Source organism: Schistocerca piceifrons, chromosome 6 (assembly GCF_021461385.2).
Source record: "Schistocerca piceifrons isolate TAMUIC-IGC-003096 chromosome 6, iqSchPice1.1, whole genome shotgun sequence".
Lineage (NCBI taxonomy): Eukaryota > Metazoa > Arthropoda > Insecta > Orthoptera > Acrididae > Schistocerca > Schistocerca piceifrons.
The window spans coordinates 180,657,574-180,675,090 of record NC_060143.1 but is presented as its reverse complement, the minus strand read 5'-3'; positions in this window follow the sequence as shown (position 1 = coordinate 180,675,090).

The window sequence follows — 17,517 nt, the reverse complement described above, 5'->3', positions numbered from 1 at the left end:
AGATAACGCTAAACTATGTAACACCGAAATTGCATGTAAAATTCCTCCTGCACCCTCCAAATTTTTCGCCGTTTAACATCCGTTGGTAATTTGTACCGTAATTCAGATTCTGAATATGTGAGCTTTATCACAGAAACTATATTTAAGATATAATCGATGTGGTAGTGTATTTATTTTTGACTGTACATAATTGTTTGTAATTATAATGAGAATATGGTAAACCGCTGGGTTAATAATCAAGGGAACCTTATTTAAACGTATCGATAGCAACGACAAAAAGGCGGTAACTGTACTATTGTTATCTTTGCGTATGGAGAGTCTGTGTCGCGTTGGGAGCAGAAAGGAAGCAGAGTAGCTTGGGTCTTGAAAGAGAGCGGAAGTGTTCGTTGGGCGCTCCAGGAGACGAGGGCTGCATCTAAGCTCGCGCCAGTGTAGGCGCACCTAATGCGTTAACCGGCGAGTGTTAAGAGGACGGCAGTAGTAGACAACCGGAGGACGCAGCAGTTCTAACTATTGCCTGGCCCATAATTATCTGTCGCTCTGGGGACGACTCGGAGTTCACAACCAGTAGCAGCAACAGCGACAGGTCAGCATTGTAGTCGGCTATATTCTTCGTCATGCGCTTAGTTACAACATCGTTCAGACTAAAATGTGAAGAATTATGAACTTATATAGGTATTACTCAGAGCCATTTCTTTCACGAAGTGTGGCTAACTTGAGTAATACTCGATAATAGTTGAAATTTGTAGGGCACCTGTGTTGTCAATGTCCTCAGGATAATTACGAAGCAGGGTCCCTTTCTTCTCCAGACAATCACCGACTGTAGTAAAATAATGAAAATTGATTAACTATTTATTGACAGTTTTGCGTTTCTTGCTAAGGATCAGTTTCAGTTTAAATTTTATGCCTCAGTAACTGTTCTTTCTTGTATTGCTTAACAGAGTCTTAGTTAATTTGCAATTTTGAGTGTTAAATTCATTCAATTAAAGTAACGTAAAATATCGCTGGAAAAATTAATAACAAAAGATACAGTAGAAATAAAGGGTTCACAGCTTCATTTATTCTGTATTTAGCTTAGCAAGTGAGTTCTGCTGGATTTGTATGTATTTTATTGTTGTTATGTTGAAAATAAAAGCAGCATCTCATTTGCTTAGGGAGAATTCAGTTCAGTCTTTGAATAATAAAAAGTAAATTGCTTGCCCGTTTCTAAATTTTGCATTGCGTTACACTGAGGTTACTGCAAGCAATTTTTATACCTAACAAAGTTTTACTTACATTTATTTAACCAGTAACTCCATTTAACCCTTAACTCGCGAGGTGACTTTTCTGTAACGTGTACCACGAGGTGGGGTGTCTGGGACCCCTATGTTTAAAGCAGTATTTAAAGCAAAAATTATGCTGTATACCATTTATTTTTACAATTATTTAAGTGTTGTTTTAACGCTTCTAGTTTATTTTACTGCACTAAACAAAGCCTGCAGCAGTTTACTATTTAACACACAAAAGCACATGATTTTGTGTGGTTCTTTTAGATAGTACACATAAATAGACTGTCAGAGTACTGAATTCTACATTCTGAAAAATTATACAATCCCTGTAGCAAATAAATTTCCAAATAAAATAAAATTCCAGGATTTAAATTTGCGCATAAAAATAACACCCATAAGTACAGTAAGCAAGTCCTTCAAGTTGAAATTCATTGCTGGGAACTACATTTTTCTCATCACCACTCAGAACACATTTGATTTTAACAGACTATATAGTTCATTGAAGAAATAGACAGATCCCCATCACGACTTTCCTGAAGTTTTTCATCTGAGTGATACTCTTGTTCGATATCAGTACTGTGATCACTGGATAACGTAAAATCGTCGTATTTTTCGTTTATTCCTTGATCCATACCACTGACACCTTTCTCCATAGACAGACTAAGAATTCCATCAAACTCGAGAAAGATAAAAGTGACACACTCGTGTCAAAACATTTTGAGCTGTACGGTACCGTACTGAAGAGAACAGGTACGTAGTTCACGAGGCGCGCTCTAGGAGACTCCAACACACATCAATAACACGTGTCAAAAATAAAGACAGAAGAAGATAACGCAACCGACAAGAAAACATCGTAGGCTTGGCAATTTAAGGAGGGTTCGGGGAGTACGGAATCATTCTATCGCAACTGACCTTGAAGAGCGGGCTCGAAAATTTTCGGGTGGTCTGAGAGACAACTTCTCATGGGTTGAGGGTTACACTTACTTTCAAAATTAAGTTTTTCAGAATAAGTAACTGCAAACTCAGTCCTTTCTTATTCATTTATTTTCTTGTGAACTGTTGTTTTATGGAAAAGCGTGACAACATCCCGTTGGCAGGCCAGTGTTCATTGGCTTGAATTTCTTTGCCGTTACCTTTCTTAAGATTCTGGAGATTTATTGCCCTAGCGGGCTGGCGACCGTTTAATTATGCCCTCTTTAGTTAATCAGAGTTTTCTTTGTAGCAAATATTTCGTGGTACCCATTTCCCCCATTGTGGTTTGTGAGCTATTGTAGTGCATTTCAAACATGTAAAAATTATCATCAGCATTTAGATTAGGTTTACAATAGATTCTTCTTTCAGAAAGGTCTGTTGACAGTTTCCTCCAACTAACCAGTATTACTTTTCTTCGGTAACGATAGCATTACTCGCTACAAAATTTCATTAGGCATATGCGATCACGGTCAGTTACATCGCAATCTAGTAGAGGGATTGGGGGGGGGGGGGGGGAGGGGAGGAGTTCACAACTTGAATTTTCACATTGAGGCTCCTAGGGCTTAGTACACTCATGCTCATAAATTAAGGAGTGCCACACAACGTGGAACTACAGAAAACTGGCGCTAATAGCTTTGTCACATAGGGAACACACACGAAACAGAATGGTGACAAATTGAGAAAAACGTCCCGAAACACATGTGCTACAAAACGCCACTGTTTCCTGCCCATGTACCCCGACATGAATATGGGAAATTATTACCATGCACACGTACACAACCGTGTCTGTCAAGTCGTTTGTCGACAGTGTGTCTGGAGACAGCTGTTCCAGTGGCTGTGGTAAGGTCCCGAGCAAGGCTACCTGCAGTACTCCGTGGCCGTCTGCGGGCACTGATGGTGAGATATTGGTCATCTTGTGGTGTTATACACTGTGGACGTCCCGTACTGTAACGCCTGTACACGTTTCCTGTCTGCCGGAATCGTTGCTATAATCTTGGTATCACAATTTATGGCACACGGAGGGCCCGTGCTATGACCTGCTGTGTTTGACTAGCCTCAAGTCTCCATAGTATTCTAACCCTCATAACGTCATCAATATGTGTTCTTTGACCCATTTTCAACACACAGTCACCATTAGCACGTCTGAAAACGTCAGCACTTACTCGCTGCACCGTACTCTGACATGCACCAACACACCTCTGCGTATGTGGACTGCTGCGAGCGCCACCGTGCGGCGACCGCAGGTCAAATGCACTGCATGGTCATACCCCGAGGTGATTTACACCCCTCAAACCGCCCACCAGAGCGTTGTTTCGCCATGTATCAGAATTATCCCTAATTTATGAGCATTAGTGTATAATTTTCCAACTAATATCACTTAGTTAAAGGAAGTCGTATTTTTGTACCAGCAAAAACTGCTGACAAACGATATTGTGTCTAGAGACCATTATAATTTTCCAACTAAAACCACTTAGCTAAACGAAGCCATATCTTTCTATTGGATAGAACTGCTGATGAAATGGATTTGTGCTATCAGTTTCCATCCCCACGGTTGTCATGAGGAACCCTAAAATTGCTGGGGAAGCTTGCACTGTATCACTTCTTCTATAACGTTAAGGGCAAAATGTATATACACAATTATTCTTAGTATACTGTCGATTTATGTTGTCCCACTCTACTGAAATTACTCAATTTAAAAAGTGCATTTTATTCTTGATGACAGTGATGCTGGGAAACTTGATACAATTTCTTTTCGTACAATGTAGGCTATCATAGCCGGTATGTGTGTACTTCTTCTTTTATGGGCGTTAGGCCGCGGACTAAGGTATGATTTTGTGTCCAACGTTGCATTTCCTAATTCTGGAGACATCATCAGAGGCTATAAATCAGAGATAGCACTTTCAAACAAGCCCAGCAAGCTAACAGTTAATACCTATCCATACATCGAATGGTGAGTAACATTATCGGGTCGCTGACAAATCATCGATTCACGCTGACTTTTGTTCTGGAGCTTTTATCGGGAAATAATGGACGCGGCTTATTTAGTGCTATGTTTCCCAATTTAATTTCAGTCTCTCTTTTCTGTTAGTAATTCCTGGGCTCCTGAATTTCTGCACCTCGTAGCATAGCCATTCTGCCTTCATACAACCGTAGTACCGGACGAAACAAATTTGGTTGTTTCCTAGATCCACTACATGACCTGCTACTGCCGATTTATCAGTGTTTCTTGCTCAAGGCTTGGTGTTGTATTCCTTCAACCAGGTGTTAATACGTTTCTGAGCTACAAATAAGTACAAGAGTGGGTTTGTGGTATTCTTGTAAATTGCGCTCAGCTATCGCTGGAAGGTAGGAGTCAAGGGACCCATTGGCACGTCAGATTGCAGGTCCAAGGTGCAGGCAATCTTGATATTGTGTAAGACGGTTCTGCGAGGCAAATTTACAACACCGCTTGTTGACGTTATGCATCAGAAAGTGCCAGGTTACCAGAGGCATCCAATCAATTTTCTATAGAAGGGTGTGATGCCCTTGGGACGTTTAATAAAATACCTGCAGGAAATAGGTACATTCCGATGATCATCGATCATTTTTCTCCATTTTTGGACCAGCGGACTAGTTCTGCTGTGCAGGCGACAGTAAAAACTGGATATTAAAATCTGGAGTGCTCGAGATCATATTACAAACGAAGGTACAAATTTTATCTCGGATTTAATGAAAGATCTATGTCACATGCTGCGTATAAGAACGTCCATTTCGTCCAGAGTCCATTGGGAGAAACAAGCATGTGCAAAAGACAACTGCACAGATGTTGATCTGTTACGTATGTTTCAGACACAACCATTGGGACACATATTTACCATATGTACTGTGTACGTATAACTCGAAGGTTCATACTGCAACGGGCTTGTAGCCATTTGAGGTGATGTATGGCAGGAAAATGCTATCTCTCTTTGATGTTTTGATTCCTAAATTAGGACGAGCTGGTGAGTCGCTGAGGAAGCTTGCCAGGAGAATTAGAGAGGTCTGGAGGAATTTGTAGCAGGCAAACACGAAAGCGCTACAATACCAGGAAGAACTGATCAGCTGCATGTGCAAATTGCCGAAATATCGTGTGGCCGTGTGGGGCAGTGATCCCTAGTCCGTATATCTCAAAGGAAGACGAAGAAAGTTTTAACAAAATGCCAGGGACCATATCAGGACGTGGAAATAACCTTACCAGTCCACGTGAAGGTAAAATTCCTCACAAAAACGTCGGTTTTACATATTAGTCGGATTTAAAGAAATGGTAGAGGAAATACTACAGTTATCAGCAACCAGCCAGGAGGTGGAGGTTACAAAGGTAAAAGGAAGAAACTTGAAACTAGCGAGAAACCTAGGTAAATGAGAAGCTGTATAGGGTGAGGTCGTGTAAGTACGTTGCGTAGTTGTAGTATTTTGGGGCTTGTTTTGATTTTCTATGTCAGGGAATATGTATTTTTATTGTCATAGGGGTATTTACTGTTTTTTTGCGGAGTTTTTTGTTTTCCATGTCTTTATTACTGATTTTATTTTTGGAATTTGCGCTCATGGAAAAAAGGACGGGGTGATAGAGTCCTTTGTGGTCTGCCTGGGGGCCAAGTACGGACCGATTCGCGGACATGTGAAGCAAGTTTGTTTCTGAGCGAAATAAAAGTGGACGGGTTGTAGGAAGGAGCTTCTGCAAGCCTGAAAATACTTCCAGAGGGTGGGTACTCATTGGTTGTACTCCGTACTGACACCACGTACTGTATAACTGAACTGCTATGGAGGAGGCAGAACGATAGTGTTAAAAAAAACGCGAGCTTCGTGAAAGCAGAATGGCAAGACTTGTAAGGAAGTCGGGATGGTTTTCGTCTTCCAGCTATTTTTACAGATTAAGCTTTTATGAAATGTTTCAGAATACGTTATATTTGCGAGAAGGATCTCTGAGAGTATTATGTATTCAAAATTTAACGTATTTCAGTGACAGACTCTTTGGACAGGTAAAGTCCTGGCAAGGAGGAATTGCGGTGGAGGAATTGTGGCAACATGTTCACCATTTTCGGGAAGAACAGGTGCACAAAATGTTAGTGGTGAGCGCAATTGCGGCCAGTTGTGACATGTTTCTAGCAGGCTTTTGGGCACTGTATTTCTAGATAACTTGCAAGAGGGCAATGGCTGTGGACATGCCATTACATCAGTTAGCAGCAGAGTGGTTAACCGTCATTGGTCTGGGAAGCATTTACTTTGAGGTCGTATTCAGTGTACAGGGTGGTCCATTGATCGTGACCGGGCCAAATATGTCACGAAATATCAAACGAAAAAACTACAAAGAACGAAACTCGTCAAGCTTGAAGGAGGAAACCAGGTGGCGCTATTGTTGGCCCGCCAGATTGCGCTGCTATATGTCAAACGGATATCAGCTGCGTTTTTTAAATAGGAACCCAAATTTTTATTACATAATCGTGTAGTACGTAAAGAAATATGAATGTTTTAGTTGGACTACTTTTTTCGCTTTGTGATGGTTATCGCTGTAATAGTCACAAACGCATAAGCACGTGGTATCACTTAACATTCCGCTAGCGCGGACGGTATTTGCTTCGTGATACATTACCCGTTATAAAATGGACAGTTTACCAATTGCGGTAAAGGTCGATATCGTGTTGATGTATGGCTATTGTGATCAAAATGCCCAACGGGCGTGTGTTACGTACGCTGCTCGGTATCCTGGACGACATCATTCAAGTGTCCGGACCGTTTGCCGGATAGTTACGTTATTTAAGGAAACAGGAAGCGTTCAGCCACATGTAAAACGTCAACCACGACCTGTAACAAATTATGATGCCCAAGTATGTGTTTTAGCTGCTGTCGCGGCTAATCCGCATTTCAGTACCGGACAAATTGCGCGAGAATCGGGAATCTCAAAAACGTCGGTGTTGATAATGCTACATACACATCGATTGCACCCGTACCATATTTCTATGCACCAGGAATTGCATCGCGACGACTTTGAACGTCGTGTGCAGCTCGGCCACTGGGCACAAGAGAAATTACGGGACGAAGACAGATTTTTTACACGCGTTCTGTTTAGCAACAAAGCGTCATTCACCAACAGCGGTAAGGTAAACCGGCAAAATATGCACTATTGGGCAACGGAAAATCCACGTTGGCTGCAACAAGTGGAACATCAGTGACCTCGGCTGGTTAATGTATAGTGCTGCATTATGGGAGGAAGGATAATTGGCTCCCCTTTTATCGATGGCAATCTAGATGGTGATTTCCTACATAATGTTCTACCGATGTTAGTACAAGATGTTTCACTGCATGACAGAATGGCGACGTACGTCCAACATGATGGATGTCCGGCACATAGCTCGCGTGCGGTTGAAGCGGTATTGAATAGCATATTTCATGACAGGTGGATTGGTCGTCGAAGCACAATACCATGGCCCGCAAGTTCACCGGATCTGACGTCCCCGGATTTCTCTCTGTGGGGAAAGTTGAAGGATATTTGCTGTCGTGATCCACCGACCACGCCTGACAACATGCGTCAGCGCATTGTCAATGCATGTGCGAACATTATCGAAGGAGTACTACTCGTTGTTGAGAGGAATGTCGTTACACGTATTGCCTACTAGATTTTTTTTAATCTTATGGGACTTAACTGCTAAGGTCACTAGTTCCTAATCGTACACTCTAATTAATCTAATTTATCCTAAGGACAAACGCACACACCCATGCCCGAGGGAGGACTCGAACCTTCGCCGGGACCAGCCGCACAGTCCATGACTGCAGCGGCCCAGACTGCTCGGCGACTCCCGCGCGGCACGATATGTATTGATTTTGACGGACATCATTTTGAGCATTTATTGCGTTAATCTGGTATTTACACGTAATCACGCTATAACAGCATGCGTTCTCAGAATTGATAAGTCCACATAGGTACATGTATCACATTGGAACAACCGAAATAAAATGTTCAAACGTACCCAAGTTCTGTATTTTAATTTAAAAAACCTACCTGTTCGTCTAAAATTGTGAGCCATATGTTTGTGACAATTACAGCGCCATCTATTACAAAGCGAAAAAAGTGGTACAACTTAAACATTCATATTTCTTTACGAACTACACGAATATGTAATAAGAATGGGGGTTCCTATTTTAAAAGAACGCAGTTGATACCCTTTGGACCTATGGCAGCGCCATCTATCGGGCCAACCATAGCGCCATCTGGTTTCCCCCTTCAAGCTAGATAAGTTTCGTTTCTGTAGTTTTTTCGTTTGACTCTTATTTCGTGAGATATTTGGCCCGGTCATCATCAATGGACCACCCTGTCTAAGGCCATGATAAGGAGTACGTGGTAGTAGTAAAGTGTGAGCGTAAGTCGTGTATGGTGAAATTGGGAGATCGTCCTCAGTATGTAAGTTATTAGAGTTGAGGTAGCTGAATGGGAGCACATTGATAACGATAAAGGAAGAAACTTCTCAGAAGGGACGAGATGTGCTGCGCCACAAATAACAACAGGAGTGGATTTGGGGAATTCTTGTAAAGCAATTAAGGGGCCCACTAGCCACATCGGAATGGCAGACGAGGGCAATGATATTTTGTAAACGATTCTGCGAGGTTGGCTTACGACACCGCTCACAGACGGGAAGGCATGGCCCGGCGGGCACAGTATACATGTGTGAAGTAATCAAGACGGCACAGGTCTCTGACGAACGGTGAAGATCCCATACGGTGCATTCACAACAGCGCCTAGTGACATGTGTGTAGGGGTTAAAGTGAGCTGCGGAAAGCTGTCTTAGTAATTCTTAAAGAGCGCTCCACTTGTCCCCTCCAGACAAACTACATCAGAGGCGTAGGCGAAAGATGTACAAATAAGCCAACTCAGAGGCTCAAATAAGGCAGTCGTTTCACCATTTGTAAGGTGTCAGGCAAATACAACACCTTCCATGAGAGCCCTGACATGATAGCAAATCCGGCAATGTCACATAGCTCCAAATAAATCCTGACATTAAATTAACCAAAGTAATACTATCAACGAGTGAGCAAATGGAATACCACAGACTAACACAAGAATGTCTAAATGCATGACATGCCTTCCCACCGTGAAACAGACGCAGTTCCGAGGGGAGAAACGAGAACAGAAGCCGAAAGCAGAGCCTTGTAGGCTAGAAGGCCCTACGATAAGAGCAGGACAATGGGACACCCGCAATGTCGGCCGACCGCCAAGAGGTCCATCCCCCAGCCCATGTTTAAAGATAGAGCCCTCTAGAAGAACAGTATAGATCTTACGATAACACTAAAAGGGCCACACCAGCTGCACGTTTTAACGCGAGGCTATAAGCGTCTCTGTTACGTAGCAAACATTAAAAACATTGCCCCACCATGTAAAGTATAACGTGTCTCATTGGATAGACATAATTTTTGTAGGTGGAGCTTAAGGTTAACATTGAGACCCTGATTGGTCAGTTGAAAACACAGTCAGATACCTTTTTCTTTAACGAACTTCGGTAAGCAGTAGTAAGGATAAGTTCAAGAGAGCTGCTACTGAGACGCGAGGTGTGTGGAGCTTCGCCGCCAGACGCCCCTGACACTGCCTAACCACCGACAAGGTAACGAACGCACGTGATGCCACATAAGAGCGCATAAACCTTCACTCAGAACTGCAGAAGTCTCATCTGTTACATCCCCGTTTTACGTAACACTAGTGTCGATCGTCAATTAAACTTCGTGGTATTCAAATATGCTACCTGAAGTTAAAATCTGAAACGCGATGATTTTTCTGTTATATAATTATTGAAAAGCCACATCAGCCATTGTAATTTACAACAAGTTAAATAAGTAATTAAAGATAATTGAGGGTCACTGTAGATAATTTTTGATGGTTTTCTCTTTTATGAAACTTAATTTAAACCTAGAGTATAGATGTAATACGGCATTGGTCACCCTTCGATCCATTATAGAACTTGGAAACCCATTAGGGGAATATTTGTTCACATTTTTGTTGAGCGCAGTTGGTTTTTATCATCCTGTATTAAAATACTTCCTTTTATCAATAGTACATTTATAAACAATGTTTTGTGAGTAGAATAAAAATTCCAGTGGTAAACTTAACTGCTTTTTCGACGTTATGTTACCAGCTAACTAAAAATAGGAAAGCCTTTAACTCCTTCCACGAAATTTAGGTAGTATTAAGATTCTTTTACAGAGAGTGCAGTGGAGCTGACGCTGAAATCATGAAGTATTTGATTATATCATCGCTAGTCTCACTGAACTCTTCTGAACTCCACATGTCATGTGTGGTCTGGCGTCTCCTTACCAGCAACAGTTCCCAGGTTCAAACTAGTTAATTCCCTAAAAAACACGCTCAGAGCGTCGTTGCGCGAGTTTTAGGAAGACACGACTTATGACAAACAGAAAGCACGCAGAATGTTAGACATTCTGTCTTCTTCAAGAACTGGAGAGAATGACTACTGTTTCAGTTGCAGTCCAACAACGACGACGTTCTGGCCATGGATATCGGCGGCCAACCGACCCGCCGAAGCTACCTACAACCTCCGATGCACAGACGCGTCACAGCTGTGGCGGAGCGGAACGTACCTTGGATCTGCACCGCAGCGAGTCCGCTCTCTGGGTTGCAAGCTGCCTTACATAGGGGTGGTGCCGGGGTAAGAACTCGCGGCCTCCTGGGTGCAGAGCTGTCTGCGGTCACGGAGCTGCCCTGGGCGGGGCGATCGGATCTGCTAAGGCTCAATACGACGACGGCGGTCGGCTGCTTCGCTTCGGCGCTCTACATGGGTTCCACGAGTAGCGCATGAGGGAGAAGTCAGGCGTGGTCTGGGTTATCGGATGCAGCAGCACACGCAGGGATCACTTAGCCGCGGCGTGAATAGGAACGCTACGTCCGCAATGCTGGGCGACTGGGCGTCGACGCTGCAGATTCCGGCATTGGCGTTGGAGGGGACAGAGGCACGGACGCTGTGCGTTGCCATCGCCGAATTCAGCAGAACGCCCGCTGTATAACTTCGACTTAATAAAAAAGAATGACACACATGCCTGTGTTTCTCAGCAAGCTTTTTCTTGAGTCACCCCTCTCTCCTAAATCATTCCTATTGGTCGTTATAACATATTACAAACCCTGAGCTCAGTGGTTGTAACAGCTTCATTTTGTAGTTAGTACACACACTTGATAGTATGTGCAAGGGATTTTATGTGATCCTGCTGTTGCAAGCGGTGGGGGTAGTTCTTTTAATGTGTTCGGTTATTAGTGCACCTTTCGTATCGGCTTAAACGCTGTGTCACAACTGAGTCTTGTTAGTATTTTATTGATGCGACCTATGTGTTTTATGAACATGAGGAAATGTGGACGCTGTCAGAATATTTTGCAACCTATGACTGTCTCCATAATCGGGACAAGTTGAAAGGTGGCTACTCTGAGTCACAGCGCCAGAGATTGTGCCAAAGAGTATGATTCCGCCGCCTCCACTGGGCAGTTGTAGTTCAGAAGTTGCCGTGGGCAGTAGTAGTTCAGAGGTTGCTGTGAGCAGTGCTTGTTATGTCGATAGCAGTGCTGCACAGGTATTCTTCCTGATCCAGAGAAACTAGATGCTATTCGTAATTATGCTGTTCCTACCACAAAACGTGATATTCGTAGTTTCCTTGGTGCATGTAATTTTCTTAGACGCTTTGTTAGATTGGACAATTTGGACACACCTCGTTTATGTGAACTATCTGGTAAGAATTCTAATTGGTGTTGGGATGAGGAAGCTCAATCAGAATTTGAACAACTTCGTGATGTTTTAGTTGCTGCTCCACTTCTTTCACATCCGGATTTATCTAAGGATTTTTGATTGGCGACGGACTCATCATACAAAGGCCTAGGTGCACACTTATTTCAAGAGATAGAAGAAAACGGCGTTGTAGTACAGAAAACTACTGCATTTGGAAGTCGTGTTCTCTCTAATTCAGAAAAGAATTATTCGATAACGGAACTTCAGGCTTTGGCTGTTGTATGGGATTTCACAAAATGTTGCATATTTTTGTATGGCAGACATACTAAGGTTCACACTGATCATCGAGCTTTAGAATTTCTTACGTCAACAAAATTAACACATGGAAGAATGTCAGGATGGGCGCTGTATCTACAGGAATTTGATTTTAGTTTTGTGTACATACAGGGTTCTTAAAGTATTATTGCTGATGCTTTATCACGTGCACCTATGGGTTTGAAACAAAGTGCTGAGGAGGACTGCAAAGAAAACAATTATTGTTTGATGTATATTCAAGGTGTTGAGTTTGAAAATTTTATTTCTTCTTCGATCCAGGACATCGCTAAGGAGAAAAACAAGGATTCAATCTTGAAGGATATCAAGGAGAAGTGGAGGAGAAAGCGAAGCGTAGCGATTAGACAGTATTATTTAGTTCGCAATGATGTTCTTTTTAAACGAAAATCGGTCGATAACTCTGGTTAGTTTGCATTCCTGATGAGTGGGTTAATAAATTGATTTGGTATACACATTTCAGTTATGCACACTTTGGTCCCAGAATATGCTTTCATGAATTACGAGAAAATTGCTACCTCATTATTATGGAAAAACGTATTCGATCTGTTCTTGCCAGATGCAAATTATGTCTAAAGGCTAAGCTGCCAACTATTTCTCACAGAGCACCGTTGTTTCCGATCATTAAAGGAGATGGCTGCGGTCGATTTGTTCGGTCCAGTGGTTCGTTCTACTAATGGTTTGGCGAACATTTTCGTAGCAGTGGAATTGACATCAAAATATGTGTGTTTTACACCTTCACGCAAAGCAACACCTCGTTCAGTATCTAATGCTTTCATTAAACATTTTCTTAATGAAGTGGGTCATGTTGATAAGGTTATAACAGATAATGGATCACAGTTTCGCTCTAAAATCTGGCTTCGTACTCTACGGCGTCGTAAGATTAGACCAATTTTCATTTGACTTTTTCACCCTCAATCTAACGCCTCAGAAAGGTAGATGAAGGAAATCAATCAATTGTGTCGACTTTATTGTCATCAGATTCACAGAACGTGGGATCAGTATCTTCATATTTTTCAAAACATTCAGAATGAACTCCCTAATGATTCAACTTCATTACCGCCTATATTGACATTAAAAAATAAAGCACCGACAAATCGCATTTCTGAAATCGTTCCTTTTCCGCCTTCTCGGAAACTGCGGCATTCTGAAGTTGTGAACCTGGCTCTACAAAATATTGCATCTGCGGCTGCTAGAAGAGAGAAATCAGCTAAACGTCCTGGTAGTTTAAAAATCTTGTCAGTTGGTCAAAAGGTGTTAATTAAGTCCCACCGTTTGTCTCTCAAAGGAATAGGCTTGTGTCGCAAATTTTTCTGCTTTGTAACGGTCCATATAGAGTTCGCTAAATTATTCACAATAACACTGTCGAAGTAGAAACTCTTAAATCACAGCGCACTAAGGGAATACATGATATATTCAACGTTAAAATTTTTGTGGAATGACATACTTTTGAGAAACTAACAGTTATACGTAAACACACGGAGAGTACAAGGATACCGCGCCGTGTTCTGGCGGCGGCACATACTCAAAGCAACAGTCAAGTCTGCGCGCCGCACAAGGCAGTCGTTGACCGCAAACAATTACTTCCTACGTCCCGCCTACCTACAGCTGATCGAGCGCTCAGTGCGATTGCACTGACAGCCGTAAACAAATACACAGTCTAATTTCTCTGATTAAATTAAGTATAAAGCTATAATGACTTGATAAATTATGTTATTAACGTTCAGTTTTTTCAGGATACAGTTGCATTAAATATTTAAGAACTTCAGGTAAATTCTGTGTGTCCGACGTTAAGAGGACTTGCTATCGAGAAAATTTGAGGAAGAATATAATTTCGAAGGAGAAAGTAATGTCCGCAGCTCGTGGTCGTGCGGTAACGTTCTCGCTTCCCGCGCCCGGGTTCCCGGGTTCGATTCCCGGCGGGGTCAGGGATTTTCTCTGCCTCGTGATGACTGTGTGTTGTGTGATGCCCTTAGGTTGGTTAGGTTTAAGTAGTTCTAAGTTCTAGGGGACTGATGACCATAGATGTTAAGTCCCATAGTGCTCAAAGCCATTTGCACCATTTGAACCATTGAGAAAGTAATATACTAAAAACGTAACTATTAATTGAGTTTATTTTTCAGGTAACATATTTCCACTTAGGCACGTACTTTAGACGTAAATTGCTGCTCGCGATTACGTGATTTATACTTTGTGTAAACTTATTTTGACAATGATTGATTAATGAACAGGGTTTGTAACAACAACGCTGTACTATTGTACATATAATAATTTTTTCTTCTGATTTTCGATAAATTAGTGTAATCGATGTTTAGATTTCATTTCTTTTTTGTTTCATGTCGTTGGGTTAAGAAAACTGTAAACAAATTTCAATGTGAATATTAATGTTTATGTCAAATTTTAAGCAATGTTATAACAGAATTGAAATGTAAGAAACGTTGAAACTGTTGTAAGATGTTAAAGTTGTAATTATGCGCCTGTCTCATACGTAGGCAATGTATTAGAATATGTGGAATGCAAAACCTCTGGTGAATACCCTGTCTGTAGTGGAGCGGTAAAAGGTGGATGGCAGGCGAGCGCGGGAAAATGCACACGGGCGCTGCACGGCATAACGGGCTCAGCAGTAGTAGTCGGAGTTGGGCATCGATCTAAATAACACGTTCCGGATCGAGGAGGTTCTCCTGGAAGACGTAGTTTCATTGAGCCTCGGATGTGCCGTTTCCTACGACTATACAGCATGGCAAAATTACATAGGCACTAAATGGAAAGAAGTAAAGTGCCGATACATCAAGAACCATAGCTGTGATTGTATGTGTGCTCTGCGCCTCGCCATCTCGCCGCCCGCCAACCGCCACATCGATACGAACAGGTTGAATCTTTTAATACTGTATTCGTGTGGACCAGTGTTACTTTTGTTCCTAACTGTTCAATAACAACTTAACTTTTACCAGAACTGTCCTATCATTTAATTATCCTCATCACTAACCTAGACAGGATCCTTTCCACATGTTGTGCAATCCGAGTGTCCCGAGATGAAAATTTAAAGTTTATGTTAATGATAATTACCTGCAGACCTATCTACGTTAGAACGATGTTTAAAGAACTTTGTTGTTAATGAATATATAGGTAAATAATATAGGTCCGACAAAGTTGGAAGATAATGTTGAAATTGGTTTAATAATGAAGGCTAATAAATTTGAGACAAAAATAATGGTAGTTAAATGAGCAAGAAATGAGACAAAAAGAGTAGTAACTCATATATTGGAAATCTTGAGTGCTTAACGATTTCGATAATCAAAAATTTTAGTACAGTGATCATAACAATTTCAGTGTCCCCCCCCCCCCCTTTTCTTTTCTATTCATGTAAATTCTGAAATGTTCTGAACTGATTTGACCAGCAAAGTTAAAGTCAAGATAAAACCAAAAGTTATTAGTGTTTTACCTTTTTCAAATTTGACATTGTATGTGTGTTTCGAAAGTGCTATTTCTAGGGTAACCTATGCCCGATTTTAATCAGATCAATAGACTGAACGAAGTTTGTAGTAAACATTATAGTGTATTGTTGTGTATTTATGGCTTGTTCATATTAGTACAGAAAGTGAAATTATTAGTTCAGTAGATTTTCTGGTTCAAAAATTTACCATATTATGCAGTGTTATTACGTGTTGTTTTGCATACATGTACTTCAACTTGTACAGGGAAGAAACTCAATTAATGCCTAATTAGGCTGGCGACCGTTTTAGTAACAAATTGGTAGCATCTGCTGTGTTGTTTCTTGTCCATCCTAACGTGTAGTTGCACTTCAGACTTGCTTGACGTATCATTGTTGTTACTGAGTGGGTGAAAGTCTGATTTTGCCTCCATTCTGGTACACACGGTCAACATATATACCAAAATCCTTTCTTATAAGGTGAAGCCCGTCAACTTACCATAGTACAGGCTTTAATAAGTATCGTGCGCGGTAGCATAGTGTTACAGGTTGTTACTTATGTATATTATGCGTCGCTTGGCTGTACTGCTCTTTCACTGATGTCCCTTTTTTTTATTATGTGCCTGCTGTGCTTATTTTTTTAAATTATAATTGTCATCTGATTAGTTGTGCTGATATGGTTATGTAAGTAAGTTATACTTTGCGATTTATCTGCTTGCGCCTTCATGTTTACTTATTAAGATTACATATGAACATTTATTTGCTTATGCTGATATGATGCTAATGACCTGTTTATTATGTAAGATATATATTTGCTGCTTTGCCTATGGATTGCATATTTACACATTTCTGTTTTGTTGTCATAACTACTCTTTAATTTGGTATATAGAAATGCTGATATGTGTTGTACGAACATGGAGTTTACGTCACACTATGGTATTAATTACAGATTGTTCGCGTGGCAGAGCGTCGTTATGGGGATTGTGCTACAACCACTTGTCAAGATTCTGTTCTCTACTGGTATATTTACTCGCTATTGCATGTTTTGCTTATGCTCAGTGCCTTATATTTTAAGATAAGAAAATGAACTGCTATAATTCTACGAACGACACTGGTACAAGAAACTTCATTGAAGTCACATGAGCTGGAGGTTTTATGGAAGCTGTATAAATTTATGCTAATAGGAAGGAAGCTAACGACATGACATACCAACACTAGGTTTAGACCATTGACAGTTATTACACTGCATTCTTCGTGAGCAATTGAAATAGCAAGTGACACTTGACACAAGAAATACTCCACATGTTTGCTTCTGTTTTGCCATGATTCTTGAAGTGATGTACACACTGTTGAAATATTATGATCATTCACACTCCATACTTGTACTTACTTACTGAAAGTTATTCGAACTAAAGGCTGTTACAGGTCATGTATGCATTTCTTTCATTTAATGATGGACAAGGTAACCAAAATGTATTTTATAATTCATAATGAGTAGAAGATTTGGGTCAGATGGATTACACAGAGGTGGTGTGTGGACATTGTGTCTTCGGATTGTATGGGATGATGAATTGAAGTTTGCACTAGGATTTTATATGTACTTATTCGAGGAGACTGACTAGAAGAAAGAGTTGTTATGGAAGTGAAATGATATTGATGATAATGTTTATATGTATCGACGTATTGAAGAGGTATTTTTGAGGTATTGAGATTGTGTGTATTTGATGATTATTGAAGTTTTGGTGGATAAGAGGTAAAGTAAGTGATGGAAGTGAATGATATTGGTGAT